This window comes from Stenella coeruleoalba (assembly GCF_951394435.1).
Source record: "Stenella coeruleoalba genome assembly, chromosome: 7".
NCBI classification, from domain to species: domain Eukaryota; kingdom Metazoa; phylum Chordata; class Mammalia; order Artiodactyla; family Delphinidae; genus Stenella; species Stenella coeruleoalba.
Window position 1 is genome coordinate 10,026,186 of NC_137153.1, and position 16,085 is coordinate 10,042,270.

At 46.8% G+C, this 16,085-nt stretch overlaps 1 protein-coding gene across 3 annotated transcripts in view; it reads left to right on the forward strand.

Moving 5' to 3' along the window:
- PALLD (palladin, cytoskeletal associated protein) overlaps positions 1-16,085 on the forward strand; it is a 389,328-nt gene that overhangs the window by 326,996 nt on the left and 46,247 nt on the right. Inside the window, exon 1 of one of the 3 annotated variants that reach the window (XM_079926091.1) lies at positions 6,290-7,928. The exons of the other annotated variants lie outside the window; for them this stretch is intronic. The gene's annotated coding sequence lies outside the window, so the exon portion shown is untranslated. Of the gene's footprint in view, positions 1-6,289; positions 7,929-16,085 lie in introns of those variants that run through there. 3 annotated transcript variants of the gene reach the window in all.

A 16,085-nucleotide genomic window follows, 5' to 3' on the forward strand; every position in this document is an offset into this window, starting at 1 on the left:
TTTTAGTTTGAGATGTAGTCCCACGTGTTAATTCTTGCTTTTGTTGCCAGGTTAACATGTTAACATGGTAACAGAGCCCAAAGGATAACCCAGAGTTGTCTAGCAAATCAGACATAACAGTAAAGGTTCAGGGAGGGGGAGGGAGGGGGGGTCTTTCTCAGCTTCTTAACTTCCACATCATCTTCTCATCATCTTAAGATCAGATACCAAAATCTTTGGTCAGAACCAATATTGCAATTATGATAAATCAGGAATCGAAGAATTTCTGATTTCTCCTCTCTCTGTTCACGGTAAACATGCATATGTCAGAAAGTATATAGAAAGGAAACATTTGAGGAAGAGTAAATGTGCCTTCTTCGGGGAACATGAAACATGTACCTCCTTAATGCTTTCCGTCACGGCGCCACTGTGCAGAGAATTAAAATGCCGTGGTAGAAGGGAGCCTGCCTGATGCCCACATTCCTCCCGGCGTTCAGACCCTTCTGGTTAGGACAGCTCTCCTAGAACTGCTCATTGAGAATTAAACTCTGATTGTTGTGGGCCGAGTGTTAGGTTGGAAGAAGTTTTCCTAATAAGGAAGACTGATGTAATGTTCGCGGAGGGGGTCAGGCCCCTCCACATGTTTTATTTCCATCAGCCGGATTCCAGGGGGAAGTGGGCGGCGAGGGGGGCTGGGGGCTGCTTGCTATTTTTAGCCAAACTGCCTTAGTAACACCAGGAGGCATGTTTCCAAGGGTTACACTCCTGGGTGCGCTGTAAGATGTTTCTCCTGGCATCTCTCTTTATACTGTTTGATCAAGCATAAATAATACTTTTATTAACATTGTAACTTTTACGCAGAGGATGAAAACAGTATCCTTTGCGATCTCTCCGTATCCTGGCAGCTCTTCTCTGAGATACAGTGTTTCGGGTCAACAGACAGATACTGGCACCAGCGTTGAGGAGACTGTATTAACTTTTCAGAACACACTGCAGCAGGAAGCGACTGCAAGGGTGTCTCTCAGGTCATGCTGACCAGCCTGTTCTGCCCACAGTACGCAATCTAGATTCTCCCCTGCCCCTAACCTGCTCCAAATGTAATGACAGTCTGCACATTTCAAGGCGGAGGCTGTTGTTTCTGTGCTTCTGCGTGATGTTCCTTTAAACGTTTGTATAAACTGGAGGAAAAAATCAAATTTGAGATAAAAGCTGGGCTCTGTGACTTGGTCGTTCCCTCTCTGGTTGACATGTTACGTCATTTGGGGTTTTGCTCTGTTCCGTGGAGTTCATCTCCCCCCACTCCCCGAGGCCACAGCCCCGGGCCTGTCGCCTCGCAGCTCCGCCCCGCACCCCGATGATGCCACGTCCCGAGGCCCTGCAGTGTGACCCTGGGGGTAGAAGGCTCTCTGTGGAGTTGGGGATCTCCCTTTCTGCCTGAAGAGGGCGCTGGGCCAGAGGTGAGGGGTGATTCCCACCCGTCCTGACCAGGGGCCCCAAGCAGCTGGGTGAATGTCTTAGAGAGTGGGACGGGTCAGAAACACAGTGTCAGAATAGTTTCTGGTACCGTTTGCCAGGAAGTCAGCAAACAAACTAGAAAATGGGTAAGAAATTGGGGGCCAGCTTTGTGCCACGGTCGTGGCAGCTCCGTCCGCTGCCTCTGGCTTGGCGCCTCCGGGGCTGGGCCCTCAGACCCCAAGGCCCTGTAGTGTGTCCACCCCGGTGCGTATCTAACAGGGGAAAGAGGCAGTCCCCTCAGTCGGAGGTGCAGGGAACGTTTAGAACTAAGCTTCCAGGAGCAGTAGGATGTGAAGTACAGACACAGGCCACATACACAGGTTCAGTGTATCAGTTAGTAGTCATACCACAAGGGAAAAAGCAGCAGTGAAATTAGATTTAATAATGCGTTGTGTTTAACCCAGAGGATTAAGAATATTATTTTCTCCCCATGTAACATAAACATGGTTAGTGAGATCATTTTTACACTCACAGCGTCTCTCGGGCTGGACCAGCCATGTGGCCAGTGCCCAGCAGCCACATCTGGCCAGTGGCCACCATGTTTGGACAGCACAGGTCTCGAGGGTGTAAAGCAGGGAACCCACAGCCCTTTACACCTCAAATCAGTGTAGCAGAAGCAATGTTAAATATTCTAAATGGCCATCCCAATTGTGTCACATCTGCTGAACTTGCAAACCTGTAGCAGCCAATCCCAGTAGGAGAAATGGAGGTTCTTCAGTGCAGAAGTATCAGCCCAGGACCTCCTGTGCGTCAGGGCCTGCCCGAGACCCTGAGCCACGGCCAAGGGGCTGGAAGGCCCTGCCCTCCCAGGGCTGCAGTAGGTGGGGTGGAGGGCTGGCATTCAGGTGGAGAGTGTAAAAGATACATCATGTCAGTGGTAAACGCCGTGAAGAAATAAAGCAGGACGGTGAGTTCCAGGGAGACGTGAGTCCTCTTCTAGTCCACTTAGGTATCAAATGGGCCATTAAGCGTGAACTGGGCTCTGTAGTGTTGACACGTTTGCAGTTCAGCCGGAGGCAAATTCTTTCTCTAATTATCAAAGTGACGACAGAGATTCTCAGTTTTCTTTAAGAGAGGATTGCGTTATTGGCGGACACCCATACCCAAAGACATGGAAGCCGCTGAAGAAACTGGTTTCTGTGTACTTCAAATAATATTTTGGTACCAGGCCCAGATGACAGCATCTCTCCCCAGGATCCAGCAGCTGACACAGCTAAGCTATGGAGCATGACCTAAATAATGCAGGGAGACTGATACTTTAGGAAAGTTTCATGTTTGTTTTAACTGAGGCAGACAAATTAAAGTTTTTTATCTGTTCCTTTTCCGTATTTGCTTAAGTAAACTCTGAAACGAATTACTTCCAAAGCATTTGGTCCCCATCCTGTGCATGACCAGCGAAGGCAGCGTGGCACCCGAGTAATTAATAAATGTACCGAGTGTGGAAGTTCGTGTACTGAAAAAAACCTGGTTACAAAGAGCAGTGGAACCACCACGTGTTACACGTCTGTATGTGCTGCTTGCTTGCAGGGCGGCTCAGAAGGGGCCGGTAGGCAGGGTGTCTGGTGGACGCTGGGGAGAGAAAGTGGAGGGAGAGGGAGAATATCCTTCTCACGGTGTCCTTTCGGTCCCTTTTGCATTTTGAAGGGCAGAAGTTTTTAACTGTAAAACGTCCAAGTTACCAAGTTTTTCGTTCCTTTATGGATCCCACTTTTTGGTATCTATCAAAGAAATCTTTGCCTAACTTATGGTCACAAAGGTGTTCCTGTGTTTTCTTCTTGAAATTTTATAGTTTGAGGTTCATATTTAAGTCAAAGATTCACTTAAGTTTTGTATGAGGTGTGAATTGCGGGTCAAGAGGGTTTATTTCTTTTGTGCATATGGAAACCCAATAGGATTTTTTTGGCTTTTTTTTTTTTATCATGTGAAGTTTAAGAAATAGGATTTAGGGCTTCCCTGGTGGCACAGTGGTTGAGAGTCCGCCTGCCGATGCAGGGGACACGGGTTCGTCGGTCCGGGAAGATCCCACATGCCGCGGAGCGGCTGGGCCCGTGAGCCATGGCCGCTGAGCCTGCGCGTCCGGAGCCTGTGCTCCGCAACGGGAGAGGCCTCAGCAGTGAGAGGCCCGCGTACCACCAAAAAAAAAGAAAAATAGGATTTAATTTTAAAAGAGATAAAAAGAAACCTTGTGTAGCAGTCTGTGCAGTTGTTAGTTACAATTATGAGTTCGGTTTTACAGAGAAGAAGTGTTTTGACTGGATCCATTCGTAGGAGCTCTTGTTGTGCTTTAACACTAAAAGCCATAAACGTTAGGTTCTGTTGGTCCAAAAGGTTATGTTTATGCTTGTGTTCTCACCAGTTTCATAATCAAAATTTGATGGCAGCATTTTGTTACAGGGCAAGAAAGGTAAAATGTTGCAAGCCCTGTGTCAGTAAATTTAAACTGTTTAGATCAGCTGAACTTAAAAGGATTGATAAAGACAACCTTTCTGTCCTCAGGGGAGGGGAAGGATGCTGAACTGTGGCCGGTCTGAAAAGATGTCGATCAACGTGTATTTGCCAGAGCCCTTAGGTGAGGAGGGGGACCTGCCCGTGAAGGCACGTGTTGTATTATCAGTAGATGGTCCTCCAGTTGCCTTCCACGAGGGAGTGGGTCTGTTTAACACTTTTTTTGTCATTGCATTGAGTCGATCTGAGCCCACCCACACCTTCTCTGCCCTTTCCCAGAGTTGGGGTTATAGCCACTGTGATAAATCTGAACCAATGAGGACTGTTGGTTTGAGCGTGCACTGCTTTATTAATTAGCAAGGGGGCCCGTATGTCTAAGTTTCTTCCAGACCTTTGAAATGCGTGAACGATGTATGGATGTTCGAGGGGGTATCCCTTCTCCCTGTTCAAGTTTGGGACCATTCGCATGATGAACAGAGGAGGCAGAGAGGGAATCCAAAAAGCCTCAAGTCCGTACGAGAGGAGAAGTGTGTGTCGCGGGGCTGAGGGGGCTTGCTGATACTTCACCCTGGAGTTGAGCGGCTTCCCTGCCCATTCACAGGTGCGTCATACAGACCCACCTCCCACGCTCACTGAAGGGGGGGTAAGGATACAGGCAAGGAGGGTGCCCCACCCCCGCCGGAAACGGTGGAGGATGGAGTGCCTGCCCCTTCAGTGTCCCAGTGTCCTCCTGATACTACATAGTAACAATTTTTAAAAGATGACAGCATGGTGCTGTCCTTAACATACATCATAAGTGGCTTTAATGTCTTACGACGTGTTTTATAGACTGACAAATTCCAGAGCAAGAAAAAAGCCACTAGTCAATTCATACTTTTCCGTTTCTGTACTTAACAACTATTATATTAATCTGAGTTTATTCAGAAGGCATTAACAACAAAAATACATATTACTCCTGGTTCCCTGGTATGAATTGCTTCTGCTTCTGAGTTTACAGATGTCATTTTCTTTACTGGTAGCTGCAGTCAAGATAGTAGATCATACTTAAAAGGTCAGGTTAGGCATAGAAGTGTAATTAAATACATTCTGCATCATTTTTACTCAAAACTGTAGTCTTTCGACAATAACGTCATATTTAAACCTGAAAATATGCAGTATGCTGATAGTACCGTATCTAGTCGCATGTCTGGATATATGCAGACACACACACACACACACACACGGACCGTGTGGCTGTGTGACTCGGACACAGACCCACTGGACAGTCAGCTCTACCTTACTAAGTGGGGCTCACCCCTCACACGTCAGGGAAGAGGTGGCCCTCGATGGAACCCAACTGAATTGGACCCTATCTTTCCTTTGCTCTTTGGGATGTTTATGTATATTCTTGTTAGAAATGACTTTTTGGTTTAATTGTTAGTGAAAACCTTTTAGTGAAAGACATTCGTACCTCGGTGTCTTCACTCGAGAGGCTGGAGCGAGGAATCCCATTTCCCACCTAAGCTCCCACGGCCTTGCACAGAGTGGCTTCCTGCTCTGTAGGACGAGGCGATCCAGGCCCCCCTCCATCTGCGTGATCCCTCACCCCATCTGTGCGCGTCATCACATGGATGGTGTACTCACTCCGCTGGCTTTCTCCATTATTTTGTCTTACATCTTAGAAAGACTGTGGGACTTCCCTGGTGGTCCAGTGGTAAGGACTCAGCGTTCTCACTGCCAGGAGCACAGGTTCAATCCCAGGTCGAGGAACTAAGATCCCTCAAGCTGTGTGGCACGGCCAAAAAAAATGGAAAAAAGTGGAGCAGCACATCCAGGTGTATATACTGTTTCCCTAAATGAAGGGCACCTAGTGTATAAAGCATTACAGTATAATCATAAACCCCAACGTGTGTAACAAACCTCAGTATGTATGTTTTAGAAAAGATTAATAAAGTTCGGTAAAATAAGTGCAGTGCAACAGCTGTACATGCTGTAAAGTTTTCTTCTTTCAAAAGGCATTTCAAGATGTTGCAGGGTTTTTGTTGTGTTGGAGATGGTCCTAAAGACCATATTATAGAAAATTCCATTTGCTAGAATACCAGATGAATGACTTTTTTTTTTTTTTTGCGGTACGCGGGCCTCTCACTGTTGTGGCCTCTCCCGTTGCGGAGCACAGGCTCCAGACGCGCAGGCTCAGCGGCCATGGCTCATGGGCCCAGCTGCTCCGCGGCATGTGGGATCTTCCCGGACCGGGGCACGAACCCGTGTTTCCTGCATCGGCAGGCGGACTCTCAACCACTGCGCCACCAGGGAAGCCCAGATGAATGACTCTTCACTATACACAGTTATATGTAGCCCTGTTGGAAACATCCTGCAACTATAATAAATTTACCTCATTTTTATCTTAAGAGTCATTACAGTAAATAATTGGGTTTTTTATCTAAGGATTATTTTGGTGGTTTCAGTCATTTCTCAGGGAGGGAACGTCATTTATTAGTTCTTCCCAAGACACATTTGGATAAACTTCATTTGCTGCTGGAAGGGTTGGGTCTGCCTCTCGAGGGTCTGTCGGATCCATCACCACTGCGTCTCATTCCCCAGCCGCTAAGGAATGTCAAGGTCATCAGGTCAAAGTAAGAAAGGTCACAGCCACTTAAAACTGACAATTCTTGACACAGTCGCCGGTCTCTTAATTGAACACATCTCCGAAACTTGCCAAAGAGCACTTTTGAGTTGTTTCAAGAACGTTTTCCCTCTTGGATGGGAGGTTTGGACTGGGGCCTCGTGATCAGGTGAGGCTGCATCCACACCGTGAACCTGTGGCCGTTAACGCTGAGACTAGCGACGGCCGACTTCTAGGAGATAAATCACGCCAGGTCCCCGGGTCCAGCTGTGCACTCCTTTCACTGCTTTACCCTTGGGGGGCTTAAGTATTGGCAGATTATTATCCATTCAGAAATGTTTAGTTCTTCAGTGGCGGGCCTTTGTTAATAGAAACCTAGAAAGTCATCTTTATAAATTAGTGTTGTTCGTCAGCATGTAAAAGATACAATTTTTTAAAAATCCAGCATCTTCAGTGATGCAGTCTCTCAAGAGATCGAGTAACGTAGCAAATGAGTAATATTCAGATTGCTGTCTCGAAAGACCAGAGAGTGCATTTTATAGTTGGAAGCATTTTAAAACGTGTTTAAAGGGACGATTTAAAAATAGGCCAACTTTCCGTTTCACAGATAAGAGGAAGCTCAGAGCTGTCTCAGTCAAGGCCACACAAGTCGTGGGTGGCACACTCACTTCTGCAGCCCAGTGGCAGAGGTGACAGAGGAGGCTGTCTGATTTCCAAAACAAAGCCGTCCTTATTAAGGGTTCAATTCCAATTGTTTACGACATTATTCTTCTCGTACTTTTATTTTTTCTACAATGAGCATCTTCTTCAAAGAGCACACTAAAGGCCAGAACTAAAAGTATGTGGGAACTTCTGTGCGCTGAAACTCCATGCTGGGATTTATCACTGTTATGTGGCGTGTATTTGAATGTTATTAGGAATTTGGATTCACTTTTAACTTGTGAAGTATGCACTGAGAATGTTCACCAGTTTATCTCATCTTCCTGTCCCTCTTCTGTGTTTTCGACTTAGATTGTATAGCTGTAAATAGCTGTTTAGTTAGTGGGGAATGAGCATTTACTAGTCTCTCAGTGTAACGTTTGCTGGTTGATGATACAAATACAGGAATAAGAAATTCAGGGAACAAATTAATTTCTTAGTTTCTAAACTAACTCCTTCAAGTTACTTTGTATATTCTTACAGTTTCTCCAGTGAGTAAAAGTTTGTCAAGCCTGGCGGAGGAGACGTAAACATTACCTACTTGGGCATTGTAATTCCACTATACACAAGGGATGTCTTCAGGATGTAGCAGGTTATGTCTGTGTAGCTGTTTGGAGCTCCACTGCAATGTCTGTATCCCAGTAACAACGAAGCAAAGGGGATAGGAGGGACAGAGTTCAAGCCCGAGGTAGGTGGAACCCACATCAGAAAGGCCCTCTGTGGCTGGAGAAATCCCAGTGCGTGTGGAGTCCCGGCAAACCCTGCTCCCTTGATGAGAGAGGCCGTGCATCGTAGCCACCGGCCAGACCTCTTTGGTTCAAGGCCCATTTGCACTGCTTTCCAGCTGTGTAACCTTGAGCAACTCGGTGTATCTTTGTGCCTTCATTTCCTCATCCGTAAAGTGGAGATGGTAAGATCTTCTGTGGTTTTTATGAAGATTAAATGAGTCGGTATAGACTGAGCACTTAGAGCTGTGCTGGCTGCATAGTAAGTACTCAGTGACAGCCGTTACCACTAGCAGTGACGCAGGAGGTTCCAGCAGCAACCGTGACAGCCTGAGCGCCCCGCCCCCCGTGGCTTCAGTACACGGGATGGACGTCCTCAGGCTTCCGGGATGTGCATTTGCTAAGAGCCAGCACTGTGTCTTCTTTTATGATGTGACCTTCTGTAAAGTACTAGCTTCTGGAGTTTTATATGGTTTAAAACCTTTACGTTTAAAATTTATGTTTTGGGAACTTTATATATATTTTTTCCCACTATATTTTTATATACACAAGGTTAAAAAGTATTCAGACCACTAGTGTAAAATACTGTAAAATGCAAAAACAAGACTTCCCCCCTACCTCATTCAGGTTTCCATCTCCAGAGGTCAGCACTGTTGACCGTGTGTTTTTAGTCCTTCGGATGGTTTCTTCCACAACTTGAGGAACAATAGACATATCCGTCCACTTACTGGTTTATCGGCTAAAGACGGTGCAGCTAGATTAACTTTAGTGTTGTTTTCACCAGCAACATGTTCCGATGAGGCCTTTGCCCCGAGCGGCTGAAGACCTGTGCAGCCACGTCACGTCTCGTGTGCCTGTGCAGTAAGGAGAGTGGGCTGGTCGGTCTCCAGGCCCCTTTCTTCAGTGAGTTAGAGGGCGTCTGAAATAACGTGAGCCGTAGAAAGGGCGGGGGTGGAGGAGGCAGCTGCTGTGCGCGTGAAGCTCAGATGAAACTGGCCTTCGGGTCCTCTGGCCCCAGGCAGTGGTCACTGTCTTTCTTTAGGCTTTTCTCTCTGGGCTTCTTTTTACCTGCTGGCCCCCATTTGGTTGCCTTCCCTCTAGGGGGTCCCATCCGTGTGGTCAGTCAGCTGTCAGAGGGCGAGGACACGCCTTCCTGTCATGCTCGGCGTGGATTCCTGAGACAGTGGGTAAGGGGTGAGAGGGACTCTGATTTAGACACGCTGAGTGGAAGTGAAGCAGCGTGTTTCTGATACATGGAAGTGGGTCGTCCAGTTGGGATTCCGGACTGAGGTCTGGGCTCCAGGGGCTCGGGGGGGTGAGGGTGACGCGGAGAAAATCAGGGAGCCCTAGATCGTGGTGGGACCCACAGTCAGAGAGCTGGGCAAGACCATGGGGGAGGCGGGGTGTCAAAGGGTGGGGAGCGAGGATGGGTCTGGTGTCAAAGGTCAGGGGGGAGATGGCTCCAGGAAGGAGGGTGGTACCGTCGGGGCCGGGGGCTGCAGGGCAGCCGGAGTGAGGCCCTACCTTTAGGGTGAGGGAACCCCTTACATTAATTGGTAGAAGGCGTACAAAATCGGGTCAGAGGACAAAGAAGACGAGGAGAAAGGTTTATTAACACAACAGTGGCTACTGAGTCACTGAAAGAGCTCACATTTCCCTAGGAGAGAACATCACAGCAGAAACGCATCCAGCCACAAAACACCCAAAAGCTGTTTTGCTTAATTTTTGAATGGAGTTTATCTATGGGTATATGTGTCTTAAGAAAAAGAAATGCAACTAATGTTAACCAATAAGTGATGATTATTCAGTATAGAACTGTCTTTCCTCTTAGAAAAGGATGTACTGTGGAATTACTTTAGTTTGCCACTCTGATGCCTTTAAAATCTATTTCTGTTTAGCAAAATGTGCTGTGTTCATGTTTCCAAACCACTTGAAATGGATGTGAAGACAGGAGGTGCTTGAGGTTAACATGGATACAGATAAACCCATACTGGGACTTGGTTAGTTCTTTACAAGTTCCTTTAAAAGTAGGTTCTTTATAATGTTTAAATGTTGCTGGGCTTTAAGAGTAAGGATCGTAAGATCTGAGAGTTTGTTAGGACCTCGCGGATATTACACTATAGATTTCCATTTTAAGATTGCGGAACTGGGCCCCAGAGAGGATAAGTGAATTGTCCAAAGTCTTAGAAAGCTAGAGGCCAAGCCGTTGAACTGTTTGACCGTTTCTGTCTCTGGTTGCTTGTTTCTCCTTGTAAGTGGCCTGTGTGGCAGTGGCTTTGTCTGCAAGAAGGTGGCTTTACCCCTAAGAAAGACGCAGCGGTGCCCCGAGTGCCAGCGAGGCTGATGGAGCAGCTAGTTTTCCACTTGACAGAAATCTGGGACTTTAATTAAATGCAGCCAGTATTTAGTTGAGTGCCTGCATTTGAGCAGAGAGGGAGATACCAAACTGAAAATGTTTGGAAGGGGAGAGAAGTGGGAGAATGCCTTTTGTTCTTCCAGGAGAATAAAGCCATTTGGTGAGTAGGTAATGGTTGTTTCTTTTGAAAAACAGGACACTTTGCCCTTGGTCAAAACTTATTCGTACAGGGCCAGGCTGCACAGCCCTGCTTCCGATACTCAAGGCAGCAAACATACCTGAGGTGAAAATGACCAGACGGGCTGCACGGGCCTCTCAATCATAAAATGGTAATTCGAGGAAACATGAACCACGTGGAACCTTAAAATATGCCAAATGCTTTACTTCATTGTAAGACCGACAGTTAAGCATCTGTCCATCTTGTTCCCCCCAATTCTTTTAACATCTCAGAGAAGTTCTGTGTTGACGATCTTAAAGGCGCATTAAAAGATCAGAGAACATCCAAATCTTTATCCCTGCTCTCTCCCCCAACCTTAGGGGCGTGCGTTTAAGTTCATAGTTGTCTTTGCACTTGTGACCCCCCTAAACCCAAGGCAGTACACCCTCATTTGGCTGCTAGGAACTCATTTTGAGCGTGTAGATGATTGCCTTCAGGACTGTGATCTGTACACCTGTTACCAGGGGCAATAGTCAGGTGTTGGATCTCCACCCTCACCCAGCGGCCATGGTTTGCTGTGCTGGGAAGACACACGCTGAAGCCTGAGTGTAGACGAGGCCATTGAGGGACTGACGTCATAAAGTCGTAGAGGGCACTTAGTCCTTCTTGAACTGAAGCCCCTGTAGGAGTTTTATATTCTGTCTAGTTTATAAGCTCCCAGAATTCATGTGTTGAGCTCTCATACAGACAGTGCTGAGCGAATCCCAGCCAGAGAGGACTCCCTTGTGGGAATACCCAGCAGTTTGTCTGTCATTCGCTTACCTTCCTACATGTGGAAATGGTTGGAATTCGGCAGTCCAGGGCGGGCTCTGTTGCAGGACGGCCTGACGGGGCACACCTCGTGGACCCGGCAGGGCACGGCAGCCAGGAGTGACCAGATGCTTGTGCTTGGCGGTGACGTGTCCCTCACCTGTGTGCGGCGGGGTGTTGTGAGGACGCTGCAGGTCACAGCCCTGCCTTCGGAGTCCTTACGAACTGCAGGACCCGGTTCAGAGGGCGCAGGTCTGTAACTCACCGTGCAGTGGCTTCTGTATCCAGTAAAAAGGGAAAGAAAATATATAAGCCCACAGCCTGTCTGTCCTGAAAGCATGAATGTTTTCCAGCTTCGCGACCCTGAGAGTCTCTCGGACAATTGTAATTGCTCCGTCCTGGTCAGTGTGAACGCTGGCAACCCAGCCCTTGATCCACAGGGACGTGCTGGGAATTTCCAGGTTACATAAAAGTTGTTCTCCAGAAGCTTACTTTCATGTCATTCATTTTAAGCTTGGGCTGCAGGTCCCCAGAGACAAAGCGAACTGTAGTAATCATAACTAACATTTTAATAAACCTTTTCTGTTTACTGAGCACTTTGGACAGGGTGATGTGCAATAGCACGAGCCCTTGCCCCCAGGCTCTGCCCTGACCTCGCTAACCTGACCCACGGGGGATTTTTCAGCCATCCTCCCAGGGCTGCTGGGCTGTGTCAGGCCAGCCCAGGTTGGGGAGGAGTCGGCCCCCGCCTGCCACCCCGCGTGGCTTTGTGAGCAGTAGGTGCGGGCCGGTCCCAGGCTTAGCGCCCAGCCCCAGCCCAGTCTCCAGGCCCCCCTCCCATGCGCCACTGCTGTCCCCTTGCCCGTGAAGAGGGAGGTCCTTGCAGGAAGCACGTGATCTCCGTCACTAAGGTCTGCTCTGTAAGGTAACCAAGGTGGATGTAGTCGTGCTCGTCTCTGGGAGTCTGTTGAGCTCACCCTGGGGACAGCATGCGTCTGGCCAGCGCCGTCCCCCTGCCCGGCCAGCCTTTGCCCCCTGCTCTACACTGCTGCCCGGCTGGCTGGTTTCTCCAAGACTGCTTTAATCAGGTGGCAGGAGAGATTACTGAATTGGAAAGTAAAAATGGTTTCTACAGCCCTACTTATCCCTGTCAAATCTGAACCTTCCCCATCCAACCAGCATGAAACTGTTCTTGCTAAAAGCTGTGTCCAAACCATCGGGGTGGGAGGACGAGGATTTGTGATTTCCTGTCATGGAGAAGGGAATCCCCTGAGTTAGTCCTGACACATCCCCTTCCTGGGTTGCCAAGATCTTCGTCTTTGCACCATTTCACCCTGGAAAGAATCAAGTTCAAAGTCAGAGATCTTAAATATATTCTTAAATGTGTAAGTATTTAAAACTTCGATGATTCCGATCCTAAAGACCCTGGTTTCTATGGCAGCAAAGAGGCATGAGAGCGGAGGTCCCCAGGAGGGGAAGATGACCACAGACTTTTTAAAAACCACATTGAAGGTCTGGGCTCTTTTATGTTGACCTGACTGTCTCTGCAGGTACCTGCTCTGTGACCTTGAACAAGTTACTTAACAGGTTCCCGGCTTGTAAAAGGACTGTGGCAGGTGCATCACAAAGAGTCTAGCCAGCTCATTCCCTGAGGTATTGAAGCCTTGAGAATTGAAGGAGGGGTGAGAGCAGGTTTTCTTAGGCTTTCTGAGTTGGGGGTTGTGGTGGGGAGAGGAGAAAAAAGCTGGGAGAGGCTAGATGGAGGCAACTTTAACACGAGGACTGCATTGTCCTGCTTGAGTCTCAGCGCTTATTAACCTGACTTTCCCGCCTTTACACAGTGTCTCCAAGACATTCAGGTCAGTTTCGCATTCTCATTTCATTCTCAGAAAGGACAGCAGAAAAAAATGGGGAAACCAAAAAAGTGATAACTTTTTTAAAGGTGTTTTACAAATACTAAATATTTTATTTTTATTATGTGAGTTTCAGGTGTAAAGCATTATAGTTCCCCATCATACACACTGCAGAGTGATCCCCACCGCATGTCTAGTTACCATCCATCACCATACACTTGACCCCCTTCACCCTTCACCCATTTTACCCACCCCAAACCCCCTCCCCTCTGGTAACCACTAGACTAAATCTTTATGTGTTGTGTTGTGTTTGTGTACTTAGATTCCACATATGAGTAAGATCACATGGTTTTGGTCTTTCTCTAAATTATTTCACTTATTAGCACACTACCCTCCAGGTCCATCCATGTTGTCACAAATGGCAGGATTTCTTTCTGCTTCTATGGCTGAGTAATATTCCATTTTGTGTGTGTGTGTGAGAGAGAGAGAGAGAGAGAGAGAGAGAGAGAGATTAATATATCACATATTCTTTATCCATTCACCTATCAGTGGACACTTAGGTTGATTCTATATCTTGGCTATCGTAAATATGCTGTAGTGAACATTGGGGTACATATATGTTTTCAAATTAGTGTTTTCATTTTCTTCAGACAAATAGCCAGAAGTGGAATTGCTAGATCATATGGTAGCTCTATTTTTAATTTCTTGAGGTACCTCCATACTGTTTTCCATAGTGGCTACACCAATTTACATTCCCCCCAACAGAAATTTTCCCTCCATCCCACATCCGTTCCAGCATTTGTTATTTCTTCTTTTTGACGATGGCCATTCTGACATGTGTGAGGTGATATCTCATAGTGGTTGTGATTTGCATTTCCCTGGTGATCAGCTATGTTGAGCATCTTTTCATGTGTCTGTTGGCCATCTGTATGTCTTTTCTGGAAAAATGTCTATTCGGAACCTCTGCCCACTTTTTAATTGGGTTGTTTGTGTTTTTGTTGTTGAGTTGTCTGAGTTCTTTATATATTTTGGATATTAACTCCTTATATAGGGGATACACGATTTGCAAGTATCTTTTCCCATTCAGTACGCTGCCTTTTTGTTTTGACGATAGTTCCTTTGCTGTGCAGACGCTTTTTTAGTTTGATGTAGTCCCACTTGTTTATTTTTGCTTTTGTTTCCCTTGCCTTGGAGTTAGATCCAGGAAAACATCTCTAAGACCGATGTCAGTGTGACAGGTAATTCTCAGTAATTTCCAGAGGCCACAGGCAGTCTTGCCTTCCTGGGACCTTTCATTCCCTTTGCTTTTTTATCTCTGTGAAAATCAACGTTTATGAAAATAACAAGGACTGAGAAAGTGACTTAGAGTTGTGCACTTTGTCATCTCAGAATCTGGGTGTCAGAACCATTTAACTCAAATATTTTTTTGAAATATTAGGATCAGTGCAGAAATCAAGTCAGACACTTAAAGATTCGAAGCAAGTGTTCTGCCCTCCCTTCCCCCACCCCTCCAATTCTCTGCCTGTCACATTCCTCTCCAGCGCAGTGTAGGGGAGTGGAAAAGGTGGCACAGTTCTTCATGCAGTATATACTAGGACCACATCACTGGAATGCCTGTCCATTTCTTGTGAAATGCTACATTAATTTCTTGAACTGTCACTTACCACTAACAGTAGCATCTTGGCAGTTTTAAGCTCTCTTGAGCTAGCAAACTTGATGGTTTTTTTAATGCCCAAATGAGTAGACTTGACCCCATGGACAAAGTTAGAACCAGTGGTGGTCAGAGCTTCCCTGGTATGGCTTCTTTGAAGACTGGCTTCTCGGGGGCCATCCCTAATCCTGGGGCAGAGGAAACCCCCTGCAGACACGGGGCACAATGTGATGTCTGGAGCCAGGGTGGCTTCATACAGCCGAGCTGGAAATACCTGCAAATACAGCTGAGGCTCTGGCCATGGTGAACCCTGCTGGCCCAGAGGAGGGGGCAGTGCCTTCCGCAGGGCCCTACGGATCACTTCCAGTCCCGGTGCCCAGGTCAGCTGAATGTTGGGGAGAAACGGTCCAGGAATAGGATGCATTTTGCAGTGGGTAGGAAATAAGAAAGAGAAAGTAAAGGCAGGGAGATCAGAAAGGAGCATTTGGGGATTCAGAATGAGAGCACTGGTGGGTGGTTTTTATGAGTCCTATTCCTGGGCCGGTTCTAAACACGTGAAGGCTGGGCAGTCTAGCCAGACCACACAGACATGTGGAACCGCAGCATCCCGTGGATCCTAGCACTGGCACAGCTGCTCTTAAAAGACTCCAGCTAAGCTCCAGAGGACCACCCAGGGTTCATTGCTGTCGGAGTCGTGGATGCTCTGCCTGGATTAAGCATCTACAGCCATGTTCCCCTCACACTTTTCAGTTCCCAAGAAGGCGTCTTTTCATGGACTTAAATGTAATCACTTTACTGGATAATTACAGCAGGGAATCAGAGACATGGGAAGGAATTTAGAACTCCTTGACAGATATTGCCGTATCCAATGATACTTGATAACAGATCTAAATTATTTTTTTTTAATTTTTTTTTTTTACCTTTTTATCAACAGCTTCAGTTGCTTTTATTGCTTTGAATTTGAAGGTTAAAAACCTATGGACAGGAGGTCTTGGGGGTTTTGCTTCTTAGTTTTATACGGTTTCAAGTTAGGAGCATAGCTTTGCGTCTCTGTGGATTGTTCCTATTTTATTCGCTTGTTACAGTGCCACCTTCCGTTGAAGTTTCTTCTCACAGCTGTGGGTCACTATCTGATGTGGATAAAGGAAAACATCTCAGATGTAAAATACAGCTAGACAGGAAAGCTTTTGAGTTAAGATAAGAGTAAGATTTTAGCTGATTGCTAACTGCTTTAGTGCTAACCTCTTTATCAAAAATTAAAATTCAAACTGTCCCTTCCTGATGGAAAACACC